The sequence below is a fragment of the Ambystoma mexicanum genome, chromosome 3q, assembly GCF_040938575.1.
Source record: "Ambystoma mexicanum isolate Mex_15411 chromosome 3q, UKY_AmexF1_1, whole genome shotgun sequence".
Lineage (NCBI taxonomy): Eukaryota > Metazoa > Chordata > Amphibia > Caudata > Ambystomatidae > Ambystoma > Ambystoma mexicanum.
The window spans coordinates 984761287-984781499 of record NC_090926.1 but is presented as its reverse complement, the minus strand read 5'-3'; the positions used below and the strand labels follow the sequence as shown (position 1 = coordinate 984781499).

The following is a 20213-nucleotide window of genomic DNA, read 5'->3' as shown; positions in this document are numbered from 1 at the left end:
ACCCCCACCCATCCTTCCTAAGCCCTCTTTATGCTCACCCCACTCTACATCTTCCACTCTGAAAACTACTAAGCAATCAACTCATAACTAATACTCCATCGACATCAAGAGTGAACACTACGATGTACAAAATGGAAACATACAGAATGAATATGTACCTATGAACAAGCACAGTACAAGCTTTTACAGAACAATTTTGAAAGAATTACTGTTCTCATTTGTCTTTGTCACAGTTGATACCAGTACACAACTTCGAATGATTGCATTCTTGTCACAAACAAAAATTAATGTTAAATATTATGAGCCGTAACAATAGAATTTTGCCCTAAAAGGAGAACAAGCTCTAAACACACATTGGCAAGTTAAGGCATAATATAGGAGTTGATATAGTGCACATTTTGAAATAAAATTACTATAAACACATTAAAAGATGGGTTGAAGATGTCTTTACAGTACACTTTTGAGGTATCTGAGTTATGCACAAAATATATATATATATATATATATATATGTAAAATGCAAATGCTTCTCTGTGGCCCCTATGCTCTTCGTTTAGGGGGATAGCAGTGTTGTTTTAACCTTGATCATGTTATCTACCCTGTATGTAATTTAGGGGTATAGTTCTGCTGTCTGAAGGGGAACCATGCTATGTTATTGGTTATTTATATCGTGAACTGTTGCCTTTTGCATGGTCTCCAGTTACTCTTGTGGTTCTGAAATGGAAAGTTGGGGTTGGCTAGGGAGACAGAGGGAAAACACAAGGAGTTGCACTTAAACGTGGACGCTTGCAGAATAAGGAGCAACTGGCATATGTATACTTTTCTAGGTGGGTAATCGATTGTACTTCAGAGGCCTTTTCTTTCCAGATGGGAGGCCGTAAGTGTTTGACTTGTCAGGGTGGTTGGTTGGTTGGTGAGCTTTGCATGTTGATTCGCGAGATGTAGAGTTCTGAATTGTTTATACTGGGGATAGGGTTTACTCCAGCCATTTCTATTTGTGTGTTTAGTTAGCCATCCATCCAACCAGGTTCAGTCATTCATCGACCCACACATAAAGACATATTCACCCATTGATCCTACCCTATTCATCCACTTATCTATCCACCCATATACTCCCACTGGTCCACCCATATCTCCACCCACCCAACCAGATTCATCTACTTATCCATCCACACTTATTTGCCCACTCATGCAATCAAAATCACCCAATCATGCATCTACTCGGCCAAAAATATTCAACCACTCATCCATCGATCTCACTGATCCGGCCATTTGTATCCACTCATCCATAGAACCATATCCACTATTTACCCACGCTTACTCATCCGCTCAGTCATCCAGCCATCCAACCATGTTCACCCAGTCTTCAATACATATTCACCCACTCATCCAGCCATGTATTCAGTCATTCAACCATATTCACCCACTCATACAACCATATTCACCCACTCATCCATCAAACCATGTTATTATTATTAGTGCATGTATTGAGCACAGACCTAGCTTCAGGAAGCAACTCAGCGCTTCACAACCATTGGGGAAGTACACAGTAAGGGAAGCAGAGAAAAAGGTAATGGGGAGCCAACAACAGGGGAGAGCGGACAATTAGCAGCAAGGGATCTACAAGAAACCAGGGGAGGAAACATCAAGGAGCAGATCACAGATTCACAGGTAGGGTGGGAAGGGGAGGATGTGGGAAGCAGAGAAACAAACGAGATGGGAGCTAGCAACAGGGGATGGGGAGAGCAGGCAATTGGCAGCATTAGACCTACAAGCAACCCAGGGCAGAAACGGTGGGGAATCAGATCCCCGTATCTGGTAGGGTAAGGTGGGGAGTGGAGGGCTTGTGGCCTAGGCATTAGGGGGCGGCGTCCCTTGAAGAGAATGGCCTTGAGCTCCTTGCTGAACTGTAGAAGCGAGGGGGCGAGTGTAATGTAGATGGGTAAAAAGGTTCCAGAGTCTTGTGGCGTAGACAGAGGAGGGCTGTCTTCTGGTTCTTTCCTTCCTGCACCGGGTGAGTTCAAGTCTGCACATGTTGTTAAGTCTGGTGGATCGTAGGTCTCCAGAGATGCTAGGTTACCCACAGATGTAGCTTCAGGACCTTAGGGTGACAGACTTGAAGATGGCAGGATACTTGCTTGCAGTGGGAGTCAGTGAAGTTTGATGAGGGTTGGGGAGATGCCGAATTTGAGGGCTCCTGGTGCATGAGCCGTACCCATTGAACCATATTGTTCAATCATCCATCCACAGAGTTCTCAAGTTTCCCTATGGCTGTCCAGTCCTTCTGGATTCTGGGACCTGTTTTTTATTCCACATTAAAAGTTAAGGAGAAATACAAATCCCAGAATTCCAAGCAAACATGGGACTGGATGGCCTTCCCAAGCTTGGCCATGGGAAACATGAGAGCTCTGCATCCACCAAAACAAGCAATTTCAGTCACTCACCTACAGCCTGTAAGATAGCTTAGTGGGTTGAGCGCTCGCTGCTCTGATCTGTGAGTGGTCTGTCGGTTCGACTCCAGGCAAAGCTAACTTCAGTTGGGTGATACTTATATGTAAATATGTTCTACGTAAAGTGCTTTGTATAAATAACAAATCATTTATTTAGTTATTTATTTATTTTACATTTGTTAAGTGCACAAAACCCTCAGGCATCACAGCACTGTTACAACCAGGTACATTTAGCTTGAGAGGAAGGGGGTTACAGGGGAGCGGAGTAAACAATGGCATACAGACAACTGGGGGCAGAAGGTGAAGAAGGAAGCAAATTTGAGTGGGCACCACAGGGGTATCGAGTCCTTCTGGCGTTATCAAAGGTCTCTAGTGTGATAAGTCTTTGTTAGGAAGTAAGATCCTCTATGCAGGAGCTGGCTGAAAAAGGCCTGGAGACACCCAAACCCAAAAATACAGCAAGAAACAAAGATTAGGTGAAAACCCAATCATACAGCCGCTCTCTGGAATCCCATACTGGGTTCTATATTAGTTGTAATTTCACTATGTATAGTTCCTTTGATCCAATTCTTGAAAAAATACAAAAGTCAAATATATAGTGATTTTTCAATGTTGAAAATTATTTTATAGAAAGAAGTGACTAGTAGCCACCAAAATTATTCTTCGTGAGGAAGAGATTGCCATAAATCACTCATTCTGTAGACTTATTTTAGTGCCAATGCATTTCGGAATATAACAAATTCCTTCATCAGGGCAAGTCTAAAACAATAAACACATAACATTCACATGCGATTGTGCCAACCATCCCAAGATTAATATCCAATATAGAAAAATTCCCATATTAGAAACAACGTAAGTATATAAATATCGGTATGAACAGTCATCATCCAAATAGTTGAAAAAATATGAAGGTAAACACATACCCGACAATGTAATGAGCCCGATCAGAAGGCAGGTCAAAAGATATAAAATAAGAAACAAATCAGTACAAAGGCAAGTCAAGTTATCCTATAACAAAATGGAGGGAATCGGGTCCATTACCTGATATAGGTGAGTAATGGCGAAATCTATGTTTCAGAGGTCAGGCTGCTCCACCCTGTACGGCGAGCAGGTGCTGTGAATGGTAAAGTGAATATATATAAAGGACCTATCCAAAGTGTAGCTAACCGCTAAGTAGAAATAAACAGGCGTGGATTGTAACTCACCATATGTAAAGAACGAAGCGGAGAAGTTCTCTCAGCGTCTGCTCAAAGCAGACTGTCTTCATTGCATCGGCGCGTTGCCGAGCAACCTGGTTTAATAAGACACGTGATAGAAGGCAGAATGTCCTCCTTGCATCGGTGCGCAGCCGAGCAACTCAGTTGTGTAAAACACGTGATCACGGCTCTATGTACACGAGCCGCGACCCGTGTCCGTGAACTGGTCAATAATCTAAATATGATCAAAAGATCTAATTACTGGACCTCCTGGGACAGTAATGATAAAAGTCATCGCCTAAGAATCAAAAAAGAAATAAGTAATCTGTCATCCATGGACATAGAAAAAATACTAAGATTGAACCCATTTGGATAAAAGTAATGGCTGTTATATGAACACCTCAGATGAGGCTATAAGCAACCCTAGGGCTGTACCTTATATTAATAGTATGTGCCTTAATGCCGCTAGTGGTGTCGTCTAGACAGACGGCACCTCGGGTCCTGGGGGAACTCCAGGATGCGCAGCATGCAGGACATCTTTTGAACATGGGAAACATCTCTTATTCATATACATTCAAGTGACCCTCAACATTCAGGTCATATACGTACTGGTGTCAATCTAAACCAAATGATGCTAAATGCAATGTAAGAAAACAATTAGAGAAAACAATTAGAGAAAACAATGAAAGTTGATCTCCTCATTTAACCCATTGGGTGCCAACTGCCAAGTTTGTCAATCCAATATGTCTCTCTGCGACTCAAACGTTGGCATAAATCCTCATGAGGGCTATTCTTGGTTAAAGCTTCCAAAATCACAAATTTTATTTGGGACACGTTATGTCCATTGGCCATCCAATGTCGTGCCACAGCTGAATTGATGTTTGCATTACGAATACAAGATCGGTGTTCACCCCACCTCAACTTGGCTGTTCGGGTTGACTGTCCCACATAAAATTTCCCACACGGGCATTTAATGCCGTAGATGATATTACTACTGTCACATGTGGCAAAAGTCTTAAGCATAATCTTCTGCCCCGTCCTTGGATGGTTAATAGAGTTTCCTTTAATAACAAAATTACAGTTGACACACTGTAAACAAGGATATGTCCCAGTTCGCTGTGTCATAGGTTCCCTGACTGTAGGTTTCGTCTGCACCAGTTCATCCCTTAGGTTCCTACTGCGTTGGTATGCAAAGATTGGTTTTTCACTAAAAATATCTTGAACTCGAATATCATTCTTGAAAATCTCCCAATGTTTCATAATAGTGTTCTTGATTTTGTTGCTTTGCGTAGAGAACTTGGATACAAATACTGGTGACTTCAATTCTCTCTTACTTTTGGGATTCTGTTCTGATAATAGAGTCTCTCGTGATATGGCATCAACTCTGTCAGATGCCAGATCGAGTTCACCCTGCTTATATCCCCGGGCCAGAAATTTTTCTTTCATTTCCATCTGTTGCATTCTGTACTCTTCAGGATCACTCACTATTTTCTTGACCCTAAGTAATTGGATGCATGGTAGATTCTTCATTAGGCTCGGCTGATGGAAGCTGAGTCGGTGCAGGAGATTATTCCGATCAGTCTCTTTCCGAAACAGTGAAGTGCTGTAGCTAGTGAGTTGCTTTCTGACTTGTACATCAAGGAATGTTATGATTTCATATGAGATCTCTCTAGTGAACTGTACCCTTTGGTCGATGCTGTTTAGATACACGAAAAATGTTTCAAAAGACTCTCTGGTTCCTTTCCAAATTCCAAAGATGTCGTCTATGTATCTCGTCCAGATGCGGATGTCCTTGTTCCATTCCTGTTTATTCAATACATGGTCTGTTTCAAATTTATACATGAAACTGTTGGCATATGAGGGTGCCACGGTAGCTCCCATTGAAGTCCCTGCAGTTTGTAGAAAAAATTGGTTGCCATATTGAAAATAGGAGTTCTCAGCAATGAATTGTAATAATGCCAGTATGAATTCCTTCTGGGCACGTATCTCGGGTGCTTTCAGTAACAGCCATTCTACAGCCTCCATTCCCAGGTCGTGGGGTATAGAGGTGTATAAACTCTTCACGTCTATAGTAAACAACAAATCTTCAGGCAAAGGTGTCAATGAGCTAAGCTTTTGCAGGAAGTGGGTGGTATCCCTTGTGTAGGTGTTGGTCTCTTGTATCAATGGCTGTAGGAAGAAATCTATATAGATCCCTAAAGGTTGGTTGATGCTCTCTATCCCTGCAACAATTGGTCTACCTGGTGGTTTGATGGCATCTTTATGGATTTTTGGCAACGTATAGAAATTAGGTATTCTAGGATGTTCTTTCGAGAGAAATTTTTGTGTATGCTCGTTGATCCAATCCAATTCAAATGCTTTATCTAGGAGGCTCTTCAAATTATGTTTAATCGAAAGGGTGGGATCATGGTCCAAACTAGCATATGTAGTCTGGTCTTGGAGCTGTCTTCTACATTCAGCATCATAGTCACATGTATTCTGAATAACCAAGGCTCCTCCCTTATCTGCAGGACGAATGGTAATACTCTTGTCACTAAACAGGTCTCTAATCAATCTCATCTCGTGTGGTTTTAAGTTCCTGTACGGAGGATTTCTGTAACTGATACGTTCAAGGTCCCGAGTGACTAGTCACTGGAAAATTTCTATGGATGGTACTGTAATGGGTGGAACAAACCCACTTTTGACTCTAAATTCTTGAAAGTCTGGAATCTCGGTCGGACTCTCTTGTGTCTCCAATTCGTTAAAGAAGACTTTAAGTTTAAGTTTACGAACAAACTTGTATAGTTCTATCTTCGTGTCAAACAAGGTCGTACCGTAAGTCGGTACGAAGCTGAGACCTTTCTGTAGAGTCTCTTCCTCAGAAGGTGAAGAGCCATGTTTTCAGTGCCTTTCTGAAGGACCAGTAGGATTGCCCGTCTCTCAGATGAGGGGGGGGGGGGTGTTCCATTGAGAGGCCACCACTGAGGGGAAGCTTGCCTTTCCACATCTTGCACGCCTTGACCTAGGCACAATGAGTCTTTGAGTGTAGACCCTCCTGACTGGCCTGTTGGTTTGGGCTTTCACAAAGCATTGTGATAGGTAAGGTGGGGCAGAGTTCGATGCGTAGCAGTGCACAATTGATAAGGTTTTAAAGAGGTGTTCTCTCTTTAACAGGCAGCCAATGTGTTTCCTCTTGCCTCTGAGATGTGCTCTCTTTTAGGAATGTTCAGAGCTGCACTGAAGACATTGTTTTGAATCACTTGTAATTTGTGAATGTTGTGTGAAGAGGTGTCCGCGAAGAGGGCATTGCAGCAGTCAATCCTGGCTCCGATGGTGGCTCTGGCAATGGTGAGGCAGTTGGCTGGTACTAGGAAGGGTCTGGCTACATTCAGGAGTTTTGTAGTTTAGACGGCAGAGGAGACAACGGCGTTGACCTGGCGTGTCGGGGAGACCGAGGAGTCAAGATATACGCCAAGGGATTTCACAAAGAATGAGACCATTATTGTGAGTCCATCTAAGCTGAAATTTGCATATTGGGGTCCAAGGTTCTTGAGCATTGTGGCAGTCCCAACTAGCAGGAGCTTGGTTTTATCATTGTTTAGGCAGAGAGCGTTTGCTGACATCCAGGCGTGGATTGTGAGGTAGATTAGGTAAGGGTGAGGGAGTCATCTGTGTGGTTGCAGAGGGTGCTAAAGGGCCAACCAAGATGGCCACCTCTTAGTGAGCTCCCGCACGGCCTAATATCAATCCGACATAATCATCCTCAATTCGGTATAACCCTGCTCTGACCGTCGACCACCCATGTCAGTCAGACTCTGCTCCACCATTCCGTGAAGTCTGTGGCCACAACGGATGAGCGAAAACCCAAAACGCTGCCCCCCGGCACTTATACCCGAGAGAAGCGACCAGGCCCGCTGGGAGCCAAGACCGGGGGTGACGGACCAGCCAGGACTGAGCGAAGAGGAGCCGCCTGCCCCACGCAGCGTCCTCGGGAGACGAGGTCGGGCCAGGCGCCTGCAGACCACAGACGCTGATCAGAGGGGGCCCTCCCTCCCCCAATGACATCTGCCTCCTGCTAGGACGTCCGCAGCCCGGAGCGGGCACCCAGGGACCGCCGAGAACTGTGGGAGAGCTGGGCAGTCGCCGGACCAGCCACGCAGGGTGGCCACTGCGAGGGGAGCAAGCCCGCGCCACCTCTAGACTCCCCCTCCTCCCACCTAATCTGCCCGGCACAGGGCGAGGAGCTCCGACCTGCTGCACAGGACCGCAAGGCAGGACCGACGGCTGCAACTCAGGGGCGGAGGGCAGTGTCCCCTTCCCCCCCAATCGGCAGTGAACGTACGCAGAGCGGGAGAAGCAGGAGAGAGTCGGAAAAGTGTGCCCATCAGCTAACACTTTCACCAGGTACGGAGCACATTGGGGGGGGGGACATACATCTGCCTGCCAGTGGCCTGGCTCGGTCCCCCCCCACGCAATCAAGTAAACTTCAGCCAAAATCTGACTTTTGGATGCGGAGCATGACAGGGGAGACCAGCTGTGACCTCCTATATCCTCGCCAGAAAACCACTCCTTCTAGGTCGTGGCCACCATTTTCTTGTCGCCTCCCCCTCACACAGCATCTTCTGCCTGCAGGAACATTCCACCCAGCTAGGTCCACCATGCTGGAACCATCTCCCCCGCCAGGAAGACCCAACACCCACTAACTTCTGCTCATTTATCCAGAACGACTCCCTGCACTCTGTCACTGGAGTGAGGTACACCTGACCCCCTCACCCGTCTCACATCCTCCAGAGACCTACAAAATAACAACCGCTTCCAGAGCCAACCACCCGGATCGCCACTACAGGCCCTGCAGGCGTCACTGCTCCCACAAATCACTCCAGTATAGCGCAAACAAACCCCGCTTCTGGGAGCCGACAGGCAGCGAGGCAACTATCTATTATCATTACACTTCACGTGGTGAAGTCCACTACTCCGCCCCAATGGGGAAAACTGACAGATCCCAAAGGAAGATAGCCTTTGAATCCGGCGCACTCCCCAAAACCCTCAGGCTCCAGGAGGATTCAGAATCCATGACAATCAGCACCCTCCAGATGGACGAAGATACCTCCTCCACAGATATTAGGAGCCTCTTGCCGGACCTTAAAGTCGGCATAGGGAACCTCAATAACAAAATGGACGGTCTCTCATCGAAGGTAGATCTCCTACAACACAGAATGGATACCCACACAGAACGCCTTAATGAGGTAGAACAACGCGTGCCAAATTTAGATGACGGCACGGCAACCCTGGCAGCCAAAGTTAACCAACTTGAATCCCAAATGAAAGCAGCTAACGCCAAATGCAAAGATTTGGAGGGTCGCTCTAGAAGGAACACCATTAGGATCATCGGGGTGAGGGAACAACAGATGCAATCAAATATGGAAGACTTTTTCGAGGAGCTATGCACCACCCTCTTCGGTCGTGAAGCCCTCTCCGACATGTTTGTAGTGGAAAGGGCACATAGGATCCCTTCCTCCAAACCCATCCCAGGAGCACCCTCCAGACGAATAATTGCCAGACTACTAAATTACAAGGATTGTGACAACATTCTTCATCTAGCCAGAGAAAAGGGCGAGCTACACCATGACAGAGACAAAATACACTTTTACCCAGATTTCTCCCTGGCAGTCCAGGTACAACGGAGATCCTTTACCTCAGTCAGACAAAGGCTCAAGGACAATCAACTCACTTACTTCATGCTCTTCTCAGCGCGACTCAGAATTCAATATGAAGGGAAAGTCCATTTCTTCCAGACGCCAGAGGAAGCCAACACCTTCCTAGACAAGGCAGGATGCCCCGGGCCGAACCTCAACCAAGCACAAACACAGCGGGAGAGAGAACACCTTAAACAGCATGTGGTCGACAACTCAAAACCCGCATACAAGAAACTCATCGACTTAACCGAAATATACACGGGAGTTAAACACTCCAAGGCCGTGCAACTTGGGAGGCCCCCCGGTGCCCCTTGCACAGCAAAGTTTTCAAAACAGATCACTGTTCATGGGTGGGAAAGTAGGAGACGGACACGCACCGTTGCGGTTCATTCTCCGATGGCATAAGCAAACGGGCCATTTGGGGGTTGCCTGTGTAAGGAAGGAAGCCAGAGAATGGGATTGGGAAGGTGCCTCCGACCCATCACACCCCACACACCCCCCAGACACCACACCAAAGTAGCCCCCCTTCGCTGGATAGTGTTGAAACCTCCAAAGATCAGCAAAACACGCCTCCTGCAGAGCCCTGTGTCTCCGCTGGACGAACACAACATCAGCTCAACCATCCACTTCCGACAAACAATTGAAGGTCGCCACATGGAATATTAGAGGAGGCATTCTCCCCTCTAAAACAAGAAGGATCCTCCAATACTTAAAGAGGCACGAAGTGGACGTCGCCATGATTCAGGAAACCCACCTGCTCCCTGAGAAGGAGCACCGGTGGGCCAGAGGCTGGGGGTGCCACAGGTACTTCTCTTTTTCGTCATATGCCAGAGGAGTGGCAATCTTGATTAACCGTCGGACTGGCTTTCGGATGATAGACACTGAGAAGGACACCGAAGGTAGAGCACTGCTAGTGAGAGGGATTATTGCTGGCAAAAAAATCATCTTTGTCAACTCCTATGGCCCCAACGTCGACGGACCGAACAACTTTGACTGGGTGCTGACACACCTTTCAAGGGAAGCCTCGGCAACGATCATCTGGGGAGGCGACCTAAACGCTGTCCTTGACCCTGCAAAAGACAGGTCGCGAAGCACAACACTACTGATCTCCAAAGCCAGCCTCCAAATACAAGAAATTTGCAGAGCCTACAACCTGGTAGATACTTGGTTACACATCAATTGGGATCAGCGCGGCTACACGTTCCATTCGCAGTCCACAACACCAACTCCAGATTAAACTCTATGATGGTATCCGCCAGTGGCCCTCTCCATTGGGAACAATGTCAAATCTACTAACTAAAACCTTTTCCGATCACTCACCAGTTACTCTCATATGCAATCCGTCTACAGCTAAATCCCGCCTGCTTCAGTGGCGTTTCAAACCCAGATCCTTACAAGATCAAGTGTTTTCATCTGAACTCAGACGAAATCTAGGCACAGTCACGTCTGCTAGCACAATCTGGGAAACTCTGAAGTGTTTCGTAAGAGGGGTCTGCCTTGCCAAAGAAAACGGAATCCTCAAGCTGATCCGGCAGGAACTCACCACCAGTGAGGTACGATTGAAACAACTTGAACTTAAGCTCTCTGCTGTGAACGACCCACTCACCCAAGCAGCACTGAAGGAGGAGCTACAAGCGTTCAGGATCTCGGCGGAGCTCGAGCTGAAATTCCTAGGCCGTAACAATCAAGTTTGTCAATATGGCGAGGGCCAGAGACCCGGAGCCCTCCTTGCAAGACTGATCACAGCCGACCGGAAGCCAATGATGGTCGAGAGAATTCACTCCAGACATGGCACATTTTTACACACAGATGAAGAAATAGCCGAAGAATTCCAAACCTTCTATCAAGACCTATACACCTCTAAATATAACTCGAACTGAGACACCCTAAACAATTACCTTAAAGGCACTGAACTCTACTGGGTAGAAAGAGAACTACCCGAATCCCTTAATGAAATCATCTCTCCAGGGGAAATCGTGGAAGCCATCAAAACTCTGCCAAACACCAAAGCCCCAGGGCCCGATGGTTTAACCGGGGAATTCTACAAGGCTTTTGCTGAAACCCTTGCCCGGCATGAGGAGGCTGTTCAACGTTATCGAGGCTCTTGACCCCACCAGCCAGGCCGTGGTGGTACTACTCGATGACGAAAAGGCCTTTGACTCCGTGGAGTCGTACTGACACAGATGGGTCTAGGGTCCCGCTTCATCAAACTCATCTCCCTACTATATAACGATCCCCAGGCCACAATATTGGTGGGATCAGCGAGATCTTCCCCCATCAAACTACAGCGAGCACTAGGCAGGGGTGTCCACTCTCTGCATTAATATTCGCATTAATAATGGAACCTCTGGCGTCGAACCTTCGAACCCAGCAACTTCACAGTGGTCTCACCATTGGCCCGCACAAGCTGATTATATCGTTATACGCGGATGACGTGACGTTATTCGTACGTGATCCCATAGAAAATCTTAATCCAATCTTGAGGGAAGTAATTAAATTCGGGTCAAAATCGGGATTAAAAATGAATCATACAAAAACAATTATATTCCCTCTCACACCAGTTTCCAAACCATTCACCGACAATTACAATTTTGTTTGGGAAACCTCAAGGGTATGCTACCTCGGGATACAAATGTCACTAAAATACCACAACGTATTCCAAGACAATTATGAGACAGTGGCAAAAACACTACAGGAAAAAGTGAACCATTGGAAATCCCTCCCACTAACCCTGTGGGGGAGAGCCTCACTAGTTAAAATGGTTATACTGCCTAAATTACTATATCTATTCTCCAACATCCCAATTTTAGTCCCACAATCATTTTTAAAGAAAATCAAAAGCCTTGTCCTTGACCTCCTATAGGCGGGCAAACCAGCCAGGGTCGCTCACTCGACGCTGATACTCCCAGTGTCTAGCGGCAGACTGGCCCTCCCTGACCTAGAAAGATACTTCTGGGTGGCCCAAGCGCAATGCCTCAGTTTTTGGTATGCCACGCACTTCATTAGACCACATGTACAGATAGAACAGGCATTAGCGACTCCCAATTTATTAAGGGCCGTCATTATTAGCCAGCTCTCGGTGCCTATCAATACGATGAATGTGGTCCTTGCTACATATGCGATATGGAAAAAACTAGAACAAAAATACAAAGTGCAGGTGAGATACTCTCTCCTTCTCCCAATCAAATTTATTCCAGGAATCCCCCTTACATCTGAAAGGGTCTTCCACCAATGGGTGGAAAAACTACAGATAAACTCGTTAGGGGACTTGTTCAACGAAGGCTCCTTTATTACACCCCAACCAGCAACTGAAAGAGGAGGTAACACACCATTGGATAAGTTTATCTACTTTAGGACCAGATATACCCTACAGGCTCTATTCCCCACGTTTCCGCAACAACCTCCAACATGGCACTTACTACACAATGTAATCCAGGCCCAGGGCGAAGGCAGACTAGTTTTACTACTCTATGAATCCTTTTTTATCAGATACGGTATCCATCGATACTCGCATGAAAACCAGATGGGAAAGGTCCTTCCAGCTAACAATCCCCGAAGAGGAATGGACATACATACTGAAACAAACCCAAAAAATAGCCCTCAATGCACGCTTCAAGCAAATACACTTTAATTATCTACACCAGACATACTTCACCCCCGCAAAAAAGAATAAACAACACCCAGACCAGCCATCAATATGTGAAAGATGCAGAAACCCTTCGGCAGACTTCTTCCATATTGCTTGGGACTGCCCCAAACTCACCCCATTCTGGTCTCAGATCCTTCAGACCACGTCAGCAATAATAGGAGAAGAGGTGCAACCCATCCGAACGGCAGCACTGCTCGGGATGACGAAACAACTCTCATCTGGAATAAGGAAACTAGCAGGGCTATTATTGACACTGGCTCGAAAGAGAGTTGCCATGTCATGGGGCAGAGGACCAGCCCCGTCATTGGCAAACTGGCGTAAAGACATCCTATACTGTCAGGAGGTTGAATCTGAGTTTATCAGAACACTTCCCCAACACGCACGCCCTCCCGACATCTGGGGGCCACTGGTGTCCTTTTTAATCAACGAGGCAGGCGAGGACGCCTCATCATCATTGTCAGGGAGACACAGTCCCCAAAACTGTGACTCTTAATCCTTTTAAAAAACAGAAACTAGCAATCGGTCAGACGGCACATCAAGAGGATGACACTTTGACATTGGCTCTGGTGAACTGGGGGTGGGAGTACAGATAAGGGAGGGGGGGTAAGATTAGGAAGGCACTTGGGTAACTCACCCCACAATGGGGCGATTGTTATGTAACTGTTATTTTCGTGCTAAAATCACCAAAAATAAAGTTCTGAAAAAAATAAATCTGTGTGGTTGCCAGTGAGGGGTAGCAGGATTGGTGTGCCATCTGTATAGTTGCTGTAGGATATGCCGATGGCATCCAGTCACAGAGGGGCTTGAAGACGTTGTAGAGGGTGGGGGAGACACAGGAATCTTGGGGCACTGCGCATGTGATGGGGGAGAGCAGGCACCCTCGGAGGATACTTTCATGGATCTGTTGGCAAGGAACGAGTCGACCCAGGGTGTGGCTTCGGGGGAGAAGTTGGCTGCCAATGTGAGGTGGTTGCAGAGGAATTGGTGATCAACCAGGTTGAAGGTGGCAGAGAGGTCTAGAGAGAGGAGGAGGGCAGGTTTGCTTGCATCTCTGAGTGTGTAGAGTTCTTTTTTTAGGTCCAACAAGGCTGATTCTGTTCCATGGCCTGGTCGGAAACGAGATTGGCGCAGACCAAGGATTTGGTTGACTTCAAGGTAGTGTTGGATTTGGATGTATGCAGCCCTATCAAGGATTTTTAGCAGTAATGGAACTGTTGTGATTGGGCTGTACTTACTTGGAATGGCAGAGTTCAGTTTGGGCTTCTTTAGGAGGTGGAGTAAACCGGCTTACTTCAGGGATGCACGGACTGCACTCACTGAGAATGAGGCGTTTATGGAGGTTGTTATGATAAGGGATGAGGGCTGCAGTGCAGTCTTTAATGATGGGTGCCGGGCAGGTGTCACCCCTTACATCTGGAAGGCTTGAGGCCTTTGAGAATGGCTGTGACTTCGGATTCTGAGAAAGAGCGGAAGTGGAATGAGGCTGGTTTTGGTGGGCAAGTTGGATAGGCATGGGTGTGTTTAGTAGCGCTTGTTTGGCGATTATTTCTTGTAGGGTTTCTATTTTCGAATGTAGGGCCTTCTGAATGTTCGCACACCAGGATTCATCCTTTATGATGCCTGAGGCAAGGGGTAGGGGCTTCTAGTTCTTTGAGGATTGTGAATAGCTCTTTAGTATTGGATTTGGCGTTGGAGATTCTGTTATTCTAGGAGGCTGCTTTAGCTGCGATGATGGCTAGTCTGTAAGTTTTGGAGGCACCTTATCAGGGCTTTTTGTGCCACCGTTTGGGATTTGTACCAGGTGGCCTCTGCCTGGTGATTCTTGGCTCTTAGATCTATAAGGTCCTGCGTGAACCATGAGTTGGCATGGGAGTGAGCTTTGGTCTTGCAAGTGACAAGGGGGGCGGCTGTGTTTACCGCTGATGCTGTCTTGAGGTACGTAGCTGCCAGTGACTCAGGTTTTTAAGCAATGTGTGATAGGTGAGCGGGTTGGAGATCCAAGAGGAGAGGTGTAATGCTGGTTAGTGTGATTTTACGGGAGCTTCTAGACCGTGTGGGCAGTGTCGGGGATGGGGGGGTTGACATGTGGTGTGTCTTGTTGTAGTGGAATGGCAAAGGTAATTACAAAGTGGTCTGACCCGCGGCACACAGAGATTGCTTGTATGTCTACTTTGCAGTTGAGGTCCCCAACCTAGTCGACGGTGTGACCTTTGGCATGTGTTGGGGAGTTCACCCAGTGGGTGCAGAATAGTGCTTTGAGCGCATTGGATAGTGATGTGGCGTTGCTGGACGTGGGCTTGATATTTGAGTTGATGATGTGCAAGAGGTCATCCTCTAACTGCCCCAGTGGTCCGGGGGCCTGCAGATTAGGTTGAGGATAAATTGAGCATGTGTTGGAGGGGGTGAGTTTCAGGGAGAGCAGGTCACAGTTAGCTTCCATCTTGGTGGGGCATTGTCTGATTGATAAGATGAGTCTGTGAATCAGGGCAACTCTGCCTCCTCTGGTGTCCTGTCTGTCCACTCTTAATATACATAATCCTGGTGGGATGGCTAAGGAAAGGGCTGGACCTGCGGCTGAGTGTAGCCATGATTCAGTGACGGCCAGGAGGTCTAGTCTGAGGGTGGTGATAAGTTTGAGGATATTCAGAGCATGGGCTAGGATAGATCAGGCATTGATCAGCGCCCCTTTGATGATTGTAGGTGTGTGTGTGTTGGCAGGCAGGTTCTTGGTGGAGATGCTATTGGGCATGTCATGGTGGGTGGGTGTGAGGGACTTGCCTGGAGTCTGAAGTCGGCAGAGAGAGTGATGGGGAGTAAAGGTTGTGGGGGCACCAGTGCCGCTGGCGAGCCTAATGTTCCTTGTGCAGATGGGCTGTGTGAAGGGGGTGGGATTGGGATATTTCCGTCTTGCGCAGAGGCATTTGTTTCTAGTGTTGGTGGAGGGGTGCTGCGAGAGCCAGGGATTGTGTAGCGGTGTGGGTAGTGCAAGGGGCTATTGTTAGACTCTGCACATTCAAGTCAATGTTGTTGGTGTGGGCGGTAGGCACAATCGTGGCATGCTCCAAGGCGGGAGCATCAAGGTTACTGATGTTATCGGAGGCTGAGCGCACGCATGTTCCTATGGGCAGTGTAATTGTCATGGAGTCGGGGAGCCCAGCTGTGAGCAGGGGTCAGCTGACCCAGCCCAGAGTGGCAGGGGTCAGCTGGCAATGCAGGCGTGGCTGTGTTCTTAAGAGCGTCCCATGATAGGGGCTTGGGGTGCTAATATCATTATAAGAGTGATAAAAACATTGCCACTTATAAAGCTGTGTAAACTAACCATCATGTTCAGACATAAAAAGACTTTTCTTTATAACCATTATTTTTTATATTATTACTATATATTAATAATATTATACTGGCACGTCCTAAAACCATACACTACTTGTTAAGAGGCCATTTTAAGAAATACATCCCATATGTTAGATGCACACGTGTGCGATCATTCTTTTTACAAGAAATTATAATACTAATAGAAGTATAGAGCAAATACTTGAGAGAAGGGGGACTAATGAGTGTAGAAAAAAGTGCTTACAGGTGATTCTATATGTAATTATCAGCACTTAGGAAAAACATCCTTGTGAAATAGTTAAAAAGAAATTCTAAAACTTTATCTACACAATCATATATTTAAAAAAATCCCTGATCGTCAATGTGCTAATTTCTATATACATTCACGATTTAATATATGGCCCACAAATTATGTTATAGTAATTAGAGAAGGTAAGGAACGAGATATTTGTAAGAATAAGAAAATAGAAGAAACGCTCAGGCCTTTATATCGAAACTGTCCTAAATGTAATTTGAGGAAAATTATTTTGGGAAGTTTGCACATAATGAAATGAGGCTAAATAATGATTTGTTGGACTTGATTGATGATGGGACCTCGAAAATCATTATTGCCATGGATGTACGTTCAATGCAAGATTAGGAATGCTTCAAGATAATGAATAAAGAGGAATGATTTTATTTGCTAAAATATGTAGGTTTCTATTACAGATGTTCTATTAGTTGGATATTATGATTGAGTGAGTGATATGCTTTTATTGTCTATATTTTATTATATAAGTAATGTTTCATATTAACCAGATCATATTAAATACATAAATAAAAAACAACAATCAGGACTCTGATGAGATAAGTAACTAAATATAGACTTGTACGGACCGTGCATGAGCAATTACAGTATGGGCCGAAATGTCCTTTGTGCCTTGAGCAGTTGTATCTTTACATACATAACAGCTACTTGTAAAACGTTGGCAAGGACGCTAGTCTTACATATCAATGCTGATCAAACTTATATTTTCATTCGAAATGCACTGCAGCTGATGAATATTTTGATAATCAAAACAGACAACTCCACTAAAACTGGAAGGTGAAAGGAGGGTCATACTCCAAATAAGTGTCATTTCACAGCCAATACTTATTCGGCGAGGACAGTGGCATTGCTGAATGTTCTTTCAGTGTCCCTAAAGTTGGAGAGGACTCCATGTCACCAGGGCAACAAATATCCAACAATGGCTCTTCGTGTACAACAATGCATTCTGGGACTTGTAGTCATGGAGCACTTCAACAGATACAAGTACAATAAAATATAAGATTACAATGCTTTTTAAATAAAAATATAAAATCACGTTTGCCCCCATATTACCAGAGAACGGATATACAACAAAGCAATAACTTGGAGGCTAGCAGTCACGTGTTTAGCAGACTGTGCACATTATCGCTTCTGTGAAAGGACCAGTCGCCACACAAACCCTCAATTGCAGTCCACTGAATGAAGAGGTACGAAGCACTTGCGCGCACGTCAAATACGTTTAAAGTAACGCACCTTGATGTATGTTTCAGTGGCCCCGCAGAACAGCAAACAACCGTTAAACGGTGGCAGATTTCATGAGCAACAGGGGTGCGACAATACCGGTCCTGAAATGTACTGTATACTTCCTGCTGAGAAGCGTTCCCTAGCAACGCTGCGCCTCCTCCTGGTCACGTGAGGTCCTCGTTGACTCCGGAGCCTCCGGGTCGGCCTACTCCCTTCAGCGTCTCGTGACCATTGAAAGAGCGGGAAGGCACGAGCCGCAGGGAGCGCCGTGGCTGAAGGTTGAGGAATACTGCCAGTCCTCCGAAATTCAGAACGAGGACAGATTAAGGACAGCGTTGCAGGTGGTTCCCAGGCGTGTTTGCAGTAAAACTGTTGACATTTTGGTAATTGTGGTCCTGTGCAAAACTGAGAATTGTTTAACGCTCAGGGACAGGTCACTTGTCTTGTGCAGAAGGCAGTATATGAAGATTTGTCCAGAGCATCAGATTGGGGAGGGGGATTCGTCGGCATAAAGGGGCAGATTTTGCCATTTATCCTGTGTAGAAGGGCAGATATTTGGATTTTGGGGACTTGGCGGTCCTGTTCTAAAGGATGTTTCTGCAGAACACTTCTATGGAACATGACCTGTGCACCACGTTTCTGATCCCTGCTGCACGGTCTACCTGCTCCAGGGGCCCCTTGTTCAAGGTTCGCAGGGCGCTCGCTGCCCCGTACCATTCGCAGTCCTTCCTGCACCTTTTTCATTTTTATTTCATAATTTGCGTGCCAGCTGTTTATCGGTATACACAGTACACATCCATTGAGCGTGGCAAGGACAAAAGGGCGTTCTTTCACCTGGGACAACCCTATTAACCCTGTATTTTTTGTATTTCAGGTGGTGGGGTGTCCTTTCACATGGGACACCCTAGTGATCCCTCCCCTTATTTTTCTTTTTAACATGAACACAGTCTGCAAAATTGCATTTTGTGAAATAAAAGCTTGGTTTCGTACAAAAGGGCAGAATGCCCGTGGTCCTGTGCAGTGGAGTCATTTGCCCTATGCATTAGGAGTATTTGTGCATTCGTCTTGTGCAGCAGGGGCAATTTGGAAATTAGTCCTGCCAGAGTGTTGGGGGATAGAGTGTAGGTTTGTTGCCATGAATAGAGGTGGTTATATGGATATTTGACATTTGTGTTGAAGAGCGGGTGAATTGTCCTTTGCAGAGAGCTAGAGTTGAGTATTTGTCCTGTCTAGAGAGTGGGGTGTGATTGACCTGCAGTGGGTGGTGGGGTGTATTTGGGGATTTATCCTATGGAGCAGAAGGGCGGGTTGGGCTTTGTTCTGTCTGTACAGAGGGATGGGTTTGGGCTTTTGCCCTATGCGAAGGGGCAGATTTCTTGCAGCTGTGGGCAGTGTTTTTGTTCCTATGCTTAGGATTTATTTTTTGTGTTCCCATGCAGAGGGAGGGATTTGTCTTGTGTTGGGGAATATCTTGTGGTCGTGTGCAGGGGGACATTGCAGGAGTTGCAGTAAACCAGCTTGCATTTTGAAATTTGGTTGTGTGCCGAGCAGCCCCCATGGGACTATGGTATGATATGATATGGCATTTATAGCACGCCTATAAACAAGTGTTTCAAGGCGCGGCAAGGGAAGGGGAACAATGGGAGGACTGACAACGATCCCACTAGTCCAGGTGTCATTCAGATCACGCAAGTGCGTGGGAGGATTTTGGGGACTTGTGGATGGAACAGTGAATATGTAGCATTTGGGGGGGACTTTGTAAAGCCGAGGGCAAATAGTGTTTCTGAAAGGATTGTCGATGTGATGGAGGCATCTGAATTACTTGCATAAAGGGTGGATGGGATGCTATGCTGGATAGGGCTTTGTAGAGGTGAGCTCTAGATGGAGCCTTTTTAGAGATTTCATGGATTGGGATTGTAGAGGGTGGTCAGAATTGTGCCTTGTCAGTGGGTTTAGATGGTGCATTCGGCATCAGAATTTGAGTTCTTAGAAATTAGTTATATGGAGAGTGTTTGGGTGCCAAGATTGAACCTTGTAAGAGGGGTTTCATTTGGTGATTTGTAGAGACAGCACCCCAGTTACCTCATCAGAGTGCTTTTGAATGGGGCTCTATAAAGGCGGCATCAAAGTTGGACAATGTGATGTGTTTGGGAAGGGGCCTTGTAGAGGGAGCACTAGGATTGGCATTATTATAGGGGTTCTGCATGGGGCTTTGTAGAGAACCTGCCGGAATGGATATTTTCAGAGGCGTTTTCTACACAGCTTTGGCGAGGGGTCTCAAGATTGAACTAAGTCGGGTAGGTTTGCATGGGGCTTTGTATAGGGCACAAGACTGGACCATGACTGAGGGGTTTTGAATGGGTCTTTGCAGAGGGGTCTAAAT

The 20213-nt window shown here is 46.2% G+C and overlaps 1 protein-coding gene across 7 annotated transcripts in view; it reads right to left on the bottom strand.

The window, feature by feature from the left end:
- DNAI2 (dynein axonemal intermediate chain 2) overlaps window positions 1–17971 on the bottom strand; it is a 231344-nt gene extending 213373 nt beyond the window's left edge. For 4 of the 7 annotated variants that reach the window (XM_069655122.1, XM_069655124.1, XM_069655126.1 and 1 more), the window contains exon 1: window positions 17840–17971. The gene's annotated coding sequence lies outside the window, so the exon portion shown is untranslated. The remainder of the gene's footprint in view (window positions 1–17839) is intronic. The other 3 variants (XM_069655123.1, XM_069655127.1, XM_069655128.1) reach the window with 1 other exon arrangement.
- Window positions 17972–20213: the final 2242 nt, after the last annotated feature.